The sequence below is a fragment of the Oncorhynchus mykiss genome, chromosome 7, assembly GCF_013265735.2.
Source record: "Oncorhynchus mykiss isolate Arlee chromosome 7, USDA_OmykA_1.1, whole genome shotgun sequence".
NCBI lineage: Eukaryota > Metazoa > Chordata > Actinopteri > Salmoniformes > Salmonidae > Oncorhynchus > Oncorhynchus mykiss.
In genome coordinates, this window is record NC_048571.1 from 70705248 (window position 1) to 70712260 (window position 7013).

Genomic DNA, 7013 nt, shown 5'->3' on the forward strand with positions numbered 1-7013 from the left:
GATGCTGCCACCACCATGTTTGACAGTGGGGATGGTGTGTTCAGCTGTGTTGCTTTTACGCCAAACATAACGTTTTGGTGTGTCTCCCAGGTGGCTTGTGGCAAACTTTAAACAACACTTTTTATGGATATCTTTAAGAAATGGCTTTCTTCTTGCCACTCTTCCATAAAGGCCAGATTTGTGCAATATACGACTGATTGTTGTCCTATGGACAGAGTCTCCCACCTCAGCTGTAGATCTCTGCAGTTCATCCAGAGTGATCATGGGCCTCTTGGCTGCATCTCTGATCAGTCTTCTCCTTGTATGAGCTGAAAGTTTAGAGGGACGGCCAGGTCTTGGTAGATTTGCAGTGGTCTGATACTCCTTCCATTTCAATATTATCGCTTGCACAGTGCTCCTTGGGATGTTTAAAGCTTGGGAAATCTTTTTGTATCCAAATCCGGCTTTAAACTTCTTCACAACAGTATCTCAGACCTGCCTGGTGTGTTCCTTGTTCTTCATGATGCTCTCTGCGCTTTTAACGGACCTCTGAGACTATCACAGTGCATTTTACATATACATTTTACATACACATTTTACATACAGTACATGGTACATTTATATACAGCAGTCAAATAACAATAACACTTTACCAAACATAAACTCTTTAATCCCACCCCTCAGCCACTCTCAGCCCATCCCACCTATCACCATAGACCTCAGCTCTTTAATCCCAACCCTCAGCCACTCTCAGCCCATCCCACCTATCACCATAGACCTCAGCTCTTTAATCTCAACCCTCAGCCACTCTCAGCCCATCCCACCTATCACCATAGACCGCCCTTGTTTGGTTTCCATGTGCCAGATGTTTTTCAATTGTGCTGTGATGTTTTACAACATTCTTGAACCTTTCTAATCATATAGTATCCACAGATTGTGAGCAAAAGATGAAAACCTTTCCTACGAGTATTATTATATTATTTATTGACTGTCTATGGCGTTCCAGATCGCCCAACACTGCTATTTGTAAAGTTAATTTCAGGTGCATGTTGTGATTTTTTATCCATTCCTGAACCTGTGACCAGAACCAAGCTACAATAGGGCAATACCAGAATAAGTGATCTATCGATTCTGTCTCTTCGCAGCAAAATCTACAGAGCTGAGATTGTTGTATGCCCCATATATATAGCATTCTGTTGGTGGCAATAATATTATATAATCATTTAAATTGAAAAAAAATGTTGAATCAAGTGTAGTTTTTTGTACCATTTCATAAACCGTATGCCCTCACCACCTGGGGCCGGCTCATCAGGAAGCCCAGGATCCCGTTGCAAAGAGAGGGGTTCAGTCCTAGCCTCCCTAGTTTAGTGATGCTCTTGGAGGGGACTATGGTGTTGAATGAGCTGTAGTCTATGAACAGCATTCTCACATGGTTATTTCCCCTCTTGTCTAGGTGGGAGAGGGCAGTGTGAAGTGCAATTGAGATTGCGTCATCTGTGGATCTGTTGGGATGATATGCGAATTGGAGTGGGTCTACTCTAGAGTGTCTGGGATGATTGTGTTGATGTGTGTCATGACCAGCCTTTCAAAGCACTTCATAATTATAGATGTGAGTGCTACAGGGCTATAGTCATTTAGGCAGGTTATCTTGGAACAGGGACAATGGTGGTCAGCTTGAAACATGTTGGGATAACAGACTGGGACAAGGATAGATTGAAAAGGTCTGTGAAGACACTACATCGGTGTAGTCAGTTTCTTCTCATTGATCATTTGTTTTCCTGTAACATTGGCTCAACTTTCAGTTATACCATGCATTCTGAACGTATTCAGACTCCTTCAATTTTCCAAATTTTGTTACCTTACAGCCTTATTCTAAAATGTAGTACATTTTTTCCCCCCACAATCTACACACAATAAACCATAATGACATTTTTGCAAATGTCAACAAAAAGAAGAAACTGAGATAAATACATTCACACAAGTATTCAGACCTTTTCTCTGTACTTTGTTGAAGCAACTTTGGCAGTGATTACAGCCTTGAGTCTTCTTGGGTATGACGCTACAAGCTTGGCACACCTGTATTTGGGGAGTTTCTCCCATTCTTCTCTGCACATCCTCTCAAGCTCTGTCAGGTTGGATGGGGAGCGTCACTGCACAGCTATTTTCAGGTCTCCAGAGATGTTCGATGATCGGGTTCAATCTGGGCTCTGGCTGGGCCACTCAAGGACATTCAGAGACTTGTCCCGAAGTCACTCTTGCGTTGTCATGGCTGTGTGCTTAGGGTCGTTGTCCTGTTGGAAGGTGAACCTTCACCCCAGTCTGAGGTCCTGAGTGCTCTGGAGCAGGTTTTCATCAATGATCTCTCTGTACTTTGCTTCGTTCATCTTTCCCTCGATCCTGACGAGTCTCCCAGTCCCTGCCGCTGACAAAATTCCCCCACGGCATGATGCTGCCACCACCATGCTTCCCCGTAGGGGTGGTATTGGCCAGGTGATGAGAGGTGCCTGGTTTCCTCCAGGTGTGACACTTGGCATTCAGGCCAAATAGTTCAATCTTGTTTTCATCAGACCAGAGAATCTTGGTTCTCCCATCTACACAGAGGAACTCTGGAGCCCTGTCAGAGTGACCATCGGGTTCAGGTGGACTCCAATCAAGTTGGAAAAACATCTCAAGGATGATCAGTGGAAACAGGATGCACCTAAGCTCAACTTCGATTCTCATAGCAAAAGGTCTGAATACTTATGTAAATAAGGTATTTCTGTTTTGATTTTTAATATATTTGCAAACATTTCTAAAAACCTGTTTTAACTTTGTCATTGTGGGGTATTGTGTGTAGATTGATGAGTATTTGTATTTATTTAATCCATTTTAGAATAAGGCTGTTACGTAACAAAATGTGGAAAAGTGAAGGGATCTGACTACTTTCCAAATGCACTTTACACATCACAATGTAAACATGTTGGATATATAAGAAATCCATTATCAACAGCACCAGTAGGTCTCAGGTGAAATACTTTCTGTTTAGAGCTATCTGATTTGCTCTTTGTCCTCCTAGGCCGTTTGACCTGGCTATTAGTTTCGTGGTATTCAGGTTAGAATTTTGGTAGGTGGACATAAGATCCATATCTAGTTCTCCACTGATATTCATTTTCTCTTGTGGCCAACCACATGTTGCTTAAATGCCACAACCACATGCTTGACCTACTCTTCTGAATTGCAAATGAACTTTAGCATTTATGCTCGCACAGCATAGCACACAGCAGCTCCTGAAGTGGTGTGTGTGTGTTTGTGTGTGTGTGTTGTAACCATGTCGTCATCATATGTCTTGAAACTTTTGTATGAAAGTGAGGGGGTAAGTGGCCGCTCAGTTTCAATGCTTACGACACCTCTGATATTGACCATCGACAATGACCATAAACTGCTTCATTTTTGGACTGTTTCGTTCCGGAACCTATTTGGCCGGATCTGGTACCCTCCACCCCCGCCCCCAAAAGAAAACGTAATGTGAAAAAGTAGATTTGCGGTTTATAGTTTGCGTAACATTGTCACTATGTTTGAGACCAACGCGTGGCCATAGCTGTGTGAGTAGCACGCCTGTATCTCTCACAGAAATAGAATGAGATTCACTTTCTGTGATGCTCTTGTAGACCTGAGCCTGCAACTCTCATCTCCCCAGCGTTGCACTTCATAATTTTTTTCTTTATAGAATCATAGCCGTGTGAACGGTTCTGGAGGACCTGCCTGCAACACCCCTGATAAATTTAAATACATTTGCCAAAGTTATAGAATAACTGCCGCCTGTTCAGAAATAAATAAAATAATTTAGAATAGCATACTACACCATAAAAATGCCCATCATTTAGAATAGCATACTACACCATGAAAATGCCCATCATTTAGAATAGCATAGTACACCATGAAAATGCCCATCATTTAGAATAGCATAGTACACCATGAAAATGCCCATCATTTAGAATAGCATACTACACCATGAAAATGCCCATCATTTAGAATAGCATAGTACACCATGAAAATGCCCATCATTTAGAATAGCATACTACACCATGAAAATGCCCATCATTTAGAATAGCATAGTACACCATGAAAATGCCCATCATTTAGAATAGCATAGTACACCATGAAAATGCCCATCATTTAAAATAGCATAGTACACCATGAAAATGCCCATCATTTAGAATAGCATAGTACACCATGAAAATGCCCATCATTTAGAATAGCATAGTACACCATGAAAATGCCCATCATTTAGAATAGCATACTACACCATGAAAATGCCCATCATTTAGAATAGCATAGTACACCATGAAAATGCCTATCATTTAGAATAGCATAGTACACCATGAAAATGCCCATCATTTAGAATAGCATAGTACACCATGAAAATGCCCATCATTTAGAATAGCATAGTACACCATGAAAATGCCCATCATTTAGAATAGCATACTACACCATGAAAATGCCCATCATTTAGAATAGCATAGTACACCATGAAAATGCCCATCATTTAGAATAGCATAGTACACCATGAAAATGCCCATCATTTAGAATAGCATAGTACACCATGAAAATGCCCATCATTTAGAATAGCATACTACACCATGAAAATGCCCATCATTTAGAATAGCATACTACACCATGAAAATGCCCATCATTTAGAATAGCATAGTACACCATGAAAATGCCCATCATTTAAAATAGCATAGTACACCATGAAAATGCCCATCATTTAAAATAGCATACTACACCATGAAAATGCCCATCATTTAGAATAGCATAGTACACCATGAAAATGCCCATCATTTAAAATAGCATAGTACACCATGAAAATGCCCATCATTTAGAATAGCATAGTACACCATGAAAATGCCCATCATTTAAAATAGCATAGTACACCATGAAAATGCCCATCATTTAGAATAGCATACTACACCATGAAAATGCCCATCATTTAGAATAGCATAGTACACCATGAAAATGCCCATCATTTAAAATAGCATAGTACACCATGAAAATGCCCATCATTTAGAATAGCATACTACACCATGAAAATGCCCATCATTTAAAATAGCATAGTACACCATGAAAATGCCCATCATTTAGAATAGCATAGTACACCATGAAAATGCCCATCATTTAGAATAGCATAGTACACCATGAAAATGCCCATCATTTAGAATAGCATAGTACACCATGAAAATGCCCATCATTTAAAATAGCATAGTACACCATGAAAATGCCCATCATTTAAAATAGCATACTACACCATGAAAATGCCCATCATTTAGAATAGCATAGTACACCATGAAAATGCCCATCATTTAAAATAGCATAGTACACCATGAAAATGCCCATCATTTAGAATAGCATAGTACACCATGAAAATGCCCATCATTTAAAATAGCATAGTACACCATGAAAATGCCCATCATTTAGAATAGCATACTACACCATGAAAATGCCCATCATTTAGAATAGCATAGTACACCATGAAAATGCCCATCATTTAAAATAGCATAGTACACCATGAAAATGCCCATCATTTAGAATAGCATACTACACCATGAAAATGCCCATCATTTAAAATAGCATAGTACACCATGAAAATGCCCATCATTTAGAATAGCATAGTACACCATGAAAATGCCCATCATTTAGAATAGCATAGTACACCATGAAAATGCCTATCATTTAGAATAGCATACTACACCATGAAAATGCCCATCATTTAAAATAGCATAGTACACCATGAAAATGCCCATCATTTAAAATAGCATAGTACACCATGAAAATGCCCATCATTTAAAATAGCATAGTACACCATGAAAATGCCCATCATTTAGAATAGCATACTACACCATGAAAATGCCCATCATTTAGAATAGCATAGTACACCATGAAAATGCCTATCATTTAGAATAGCATAGTACACCATGAAAATGCCTATCATTTAGAATAGCATAGTACACCATGAAAATGCCTATCATTTAAAATAGCATAGTACACCATGAAAATGCCCATCATTTAGAATAGCATAGTACACCATGAAAATGCCCATCATTTAGAATAGCATACTACACCATGAAAATGCCTATCATTTAAAATAGCATACTACACCATGAAAATGCCCATCATTTAGCCACGGAGGATCAATAGCTTCTTTTAAAAAATTGCCTAGCTGTGAATCAGTTAAAATGAAGGAGAATGATCATTTGTGTGAGCATGGCCTTTTACAGCATATTGGATGACTGTCATTCATATTCCATTCACCCAGCTCAATGTAACATTGATAGGTTTAGGCTACTACACGATACTCTAATTTTCCCTATACCCATCATGAGGTTGCTATGAATACAAGTTTAAAACGTTGCTGCACAGGTCGAGAGAATTTAGAGTATTCAAGATGACAGACAGTGACACATTAAATACTGCCTTGAACACTCTTGCCTGCATCTAGCTGATCTAGGGTGTAATCATTAGTCCAACAGTTGCAAATGAGAGTTTCTATTGAACACTCTTCAGGTATGTTTATCCCAGTTTTCTTCTGTTTGCTTCAGTTTTAGAAAAGTTTTTCAACAGAATCGGCGGAATGAATACATCCCTGATCGCATGCAAACAGCTCACTTTCATAGCAGCTACATAAAAACAGCATGATCACTTTGCTCGTTGTATATATAATTCCTTCTCACAACTATCTACACGCTCTTCTCTCACCTTTTCCCACCGCTTGTGAACTTCAGTGCACAACATATCAGCTGTCTGTGTGCAGGCGAAAAAACCTTTCCAAGCCAAACCTTCATATCATGAATGCTAACCGCTGCACACATTCTACATACTGTAGTTGTCATGTCATAGCCAACTAGAAGTCAAGTCAAATCTACTATCAAAACTACTAGAACTAATGCGTTAGTAAATCCGCTAGAGTCATGCAGTACAATGTACAGTCAGAAAGCAGTTTAGCAGCTACACTGGTGTGTCCCAGTGGCAATACATTAATAAAACAAAAAGCTTACCTT